Below are 5244 nucleotides of genomic sequence, written 5' to 3' on the forward strand. Positions count from 1 at the left end.
CCTGTATGAGCTCAGTAAAAAGAGGATATTGCGTCATGGCGCTGAACAAGCGTTGTCGCGGACGAACCGGGGCCAACACTAGGAAAGGGGGTGTGTTCAATCATTTTTGTACGAATGTTTTAGTTTATTCACGATTGTTTGCAAATTTCAGTTCAGCGTTTTTTCCCCTAAAATAAGTCTATCACTTATGAAAAGTGTTATGATATATAATTGACAGTTATATTATATATGTTAGTTTAACAGTAGTAAAATAACCACAATGCATAATGTTGTGCAGTGTTTGAAAGAATTCGAATGACTGTAGGACGGTGTAGACTGACTGATCTGTAAATGACCTTGCATCATAAATAATGACTCACTGTCACTCGTAGATCAGTTCCATGATGCATAGCAGTTTTGATTCTCTCAAATGAATAAGTCATACTCTGAGAATTTTCATAATTGGCGAGTGGCCGCTTGCAGTTGTGTTGATCATTTAAGTCTGGCTGAGGGGTATAAAAGACACCTGTGAACAGAAGCAATCAATCAATCAGATTCCAAACTCTCCACCATGGCCAAGACCAAAGAGCTGTCCAAGGATGTCAGGGACAAGATTGTAGACCTACACAAGGCTGGAATGGGCTACAAGACCATCACCAAGGAGCTGGGTGAGAAGGTGACAACAGTTGGTGCGATTATTCGCAAATGGAAGACAAAAGAACTGTCAATCTCCCTCAGTCTGGGGCTCCATACAAGATCTCACCTTGTGGAGTTGCAATGATCATGAGAATGGCGAGGAATCAGCCCAGGACTACACAGGAGGATTGTCAATGATCTCAAGGCAGTTGGGACCATAGTCACCAAGAAAACAATTGGTAACACATTACGCCGTGAAGGACTGAAATCCTGCAGAGCCTGCAAGGTCCCCCTGTACAGGCCTGTCTGAAGTTTCCCAATGAACATCTGATTGATTCAGAGGAGAACTGTATGTTCAGATGAGATGCTGTTTGGCATCAACTCAACTCACCGTGTTTGGAGGAGGAGGAATGCTGCCTATGACCCCAAGAACACCATCTCCACCGTCAAACATGGAGTTGGAAACATTATCCTTTGGGGGGATGTTTTTCTGCTAATGGGACAGGACAACTTCACCGCATCAAAGGGATGATGGATGGGGCCATATATCGTCAAATCCTGGGTGAGAACCTCCTTCTCTCAGCCAAGGCATTGAAAATGGATCTTGGATGGGTATTCCAGCATGACAATGATCCAAAACACACGGCCAAGGCAACAAAGGAGTGGCTCAAGATGAAGCACATTAAGGTCCTGGAGTGGCCTAGCCAGTCTCCAGACCTTAATCCCATAGAAAATCTGTGGAGGTTACCAAACGTCAGCCTCAAAAATCGTAATGGCTTGGAGAAGATCTGCAAAGAGGAATGGGACAAAATCCCCCATGAGATGTGTGCAAACCTGGTGGCCAACTACAAGAAACATCTGACTTCTATGATAGCCAACAAGGGTTTTGCCACCAAGTACTAAGTCATGTTTTGCAGAGGGGTCGAATACTTATTTCAATCATTAAAATGCAAATCAATTTTTAACATTTGACATGTGTTTTTCTGGATTTTGTTGTTGTTATTCTGTCTCTCACTGTTCAAATAAACCTACCATTACAATTTCAGACTGATCATATCTTTGTCAGTGGGCAAATGTACAAACTCAGCAGGGGAGTTTTCCCTCACTGTATCTTCAAGCCTAATTCTGCACACTTTTTTAACAGTCTGTATTTTTTTAAGTTGGAGGTCAAAGATTTCAAAGGTCAAAGAGTTCACAGTGTTAAGCTACTCATGTTGGTAATTGGAAATGCCACTATCAATTCACTATCTTTTGTTTGCTTGAAGCAGTAGTTCAACCATTTATACATGTAGCTGCTTCACAGGGAAATGTCATAGCTGCTGTACGTTGAAAGAGCAGAGCTTCTGGACTACTTCCCCTCAGTTTGCATGTGTTCACACACTCCTCCATCATTTGCTTTAGTGTCCCAAAGCTGTGGGATGCAAAATTTAAAATGGATCCCTCCCTAACTCAGCCCCCAGTTTGTGCATTCAAGCACACCTCTGCCATTTGTTTGGCCCAAAGCTGAGGGAGTGAAAATAATCAAGGTTGTAAGGGTAATTAAACCCCTGGGGCTCCTTCAGGTGTTCAGGTGGGTGTACAAAGACGCAGCGTACATGAGTGAAGTGATGGCACCATGTTTTTTTTTTTCTCCATAAAAAACATTGGATAAGTGTGCCTAATAACATTTATGTCAGATTTTGACATATCTAGATTAGATGTGGTATTGCTCTTGAGGAAAGTAATCATTTCTGCAGTTCTTTGATATGAGAGTTGGTTTCCAGTAGTATCAAAATCATTAAATCTTTTGTTTATGGCATTCAAGTTTATATACAATTTTCACTTCAAATGTATCTCAGTTTACAATTAATAGTGCATATTTATATGACAGTGTCATTAAAATTGTTTAACCTGACCAAATAATTATACATTGGTACACATTTTCTTCTTTATTTGGGGTTAATTTACCTTCATGCAGCACACATTCTTATCTGGAGACTTATAATAGTGAGTGAATACATTTGTGTCATTTTTTGTACTGGCACCTGTGGGAATCAAACTCACAACCACATTATAACCACCACACTCCAACTAATATATGCAGGACCTAATGAATATGGTTATTGTCACTGACCTGTAATTTACATCTCCCAGTGTAGCTGACCATTAGCGTAATACAGCCATTCATTTATTTGTTCCCTTCTGTCATCTGATACATTTTAGGTCATTGTAATGTTTGAAAGGGCAGTTCCCTTTGCTGCTACATAGGCAAGCAGCATAGTTTGATAGTGGATGCAAGCTACAGCTGTAAGCCAGTGGAGTTTGGTGGATGAGTGGGAGGACATGGGAGACCGTAGGAAGGTTGAACACCATTGGGAATGCAACATTCTGTATAAGCTGCAGGGCACAAGCAGGTAGCCCAACCAACAGTGAGCCTCTGTAGTCCAGATGAGAGATGACAGGTGCTTGGATAAGGAACTGTGCCCCCTCCTGTGTGAGTTACCTACCTACAAATTTTGTAGAGCATGAACCTGCAGGAGGGAGGTCACGCCTTTGATGTTTGCGGGGAACGACAGGGTGTTGTCCAGGGTCCTGCCCAGGTTCGTGGTGGAGAAGTCTTGGAGTGGACAGGCGTTTCCCCAGAGGAAGAGCAGCTCTGTCATGTGGAGGTCAATCTAGAGGTGATGGGTTGACGTCTAAGTAGAGGTGTCTGCCTGCCTTGCAGAAATGCATGTCAGAAGGGGATAAGGAGAACAGTAGCATCACTGCAATGAGGATTTTGTCATGTCTATTTCTGTTATAGTATTTCATCTACACTAAGAGGTGTAAACTGCAGACAAGTATAAAATACTGTGTGCTCTGGTAGAAGACAACTTTGGCATAGCCATTGGCCGAAATAATGTTGTACATTTGCATCAATGTACAATGTATGGGTTATTTAACATTATTAACTAATGACATTATTTCACATGAAATGAACAAAGTGAGCTTCCTTTAAAATTTGAAGTAAAATAATAAACTTTAACACGTAAAACCAAAGGTTGAATTAACTTTTTGAGACCACAGAGAATAGACTTAGTTCTGTTTCAAACAACTGCAGTAATGGTTGCTTTCATTGTAAAAAAGTCTTGTGCTTACTGTAATTATTGGACTGTTGAAAAAAAGGGTCCACTAAAAGCTGTCCCAGGTGGGGTAAACATGCGAGGGAGGGGCAAAGGAACAGGCTCAATAAACCATCTGAGCAGGGGAATTTGCCGAATGCCCTAAACAATGGTAGGTGTTGTCCCAGCTGCTTAAGCCCATAGAAATGCATTGGGCTTATTTGGAAATGATTTGTAACCCACTTGGTTTGCCTCTTCCTCTCTGGCACTGCTATGCTAAAACGCCCCTTTGGCCATTCTCAAAGATATGACCACATTTTTTACTCTCTCGGTGCTTGTTAGTCCATCCTCTAAACTGTTTTCTGATAATTGAATAATTATCACTTGCGACTGACTGCAATGCGTCATCAGAATGTGTCTAAAGCATTTTAGAGACACTCAGAAACAGACCATGGTGGATGCTTCCTTTCTGTGACACCTGGGATCCACAATTTATAATAATATTATAATCTACAGAAAGTATGGTTTGTAAAGAATCCAAAAGCTTTAGTAAGCTTTTAAAAAAAAGATCATCAAGGAATTATTGTGTACAATCTTTTTAGGAGAAAACACAATATCTACAGTGGATATTAAAAGTCTACACACCCTGTTCTTTTGATGTAAAAGAAAGAGACAAACATAAATCATGTCAGAACTTTTTCCACCTTTAATGTGACCTTTAATGTGAACAATTCAATTGAAAAACAAACTGAAATATTTGAGGGGAAAAAATGAATAATAAAAACCTTACAATAACCTGGTTTCAGAAGTGTGCCCAACTGGTGATCGCCTGTGGAGCAGCGAGAGATCTTTAGCAGGGATTTGCTAATCTAATTTTGCTCTAGTGTCTCCCTCAGGCAGCTTGGACACCAGCAAAGCTAACTGAAGACAACAAGTGAGTGAGCATGCACTCTCATATTGACCCACTTGACTTCCTGGTTGGAAGAGCAGTGTGTGAAAAAGCAAATACGATTGCCTAGAAAGCTTTCTATAAATTTTTATTTTATTTTTTATTTTTTATTTTAACCCGGTAAGATGACTGAGAACACATTTATATTTATAGCAGAAACCTGGGTGCAATCACTGTGTTACACAACAACAAATTGGTCATCTTGCAGATATGATCCATCAACCTTTAAGTAACAGGCAAGACTGCCTAAGCTCTGGTCCACCTGCTGCTAGTCTACCAAGGAAAGATATGTCTGCTTGTGGATATGTTCATACATTGTATTTAAATATTGATGTACTATTTTATTATGCATTCAACTTTTTCAAACATAACAGTGTGTTGCTTTATATGGACCGTGAACATGCCATTTGTGTATAAAATAACTTGTTGTTAATCATTTATCTTTTTTAATAAAATAATATATACACCAAGTCAATAACTGAGAGCAGGTTGTAATAAAAAACGTGTATTTAATGTAAAATGAATTGCGTTATTATACACCCCATAGGGGCCATAACAATTTATAAACCAAAACTTTGTCTGCTAAACACTGCGCAGGAC

This window comes from Esox lucius, chromosome 9 (assembly GCF_011004845.1).
Source record: "Esox lucius isolate fEsoLuc1 chromosome 9, fEsoLuc1.pri, whole genome shotgun sequence".
NCBI lineage: Eukaryota > Metazoa > Chordata > Actinopteri > Esociformes > Esocidae > Esox > Esox lucius.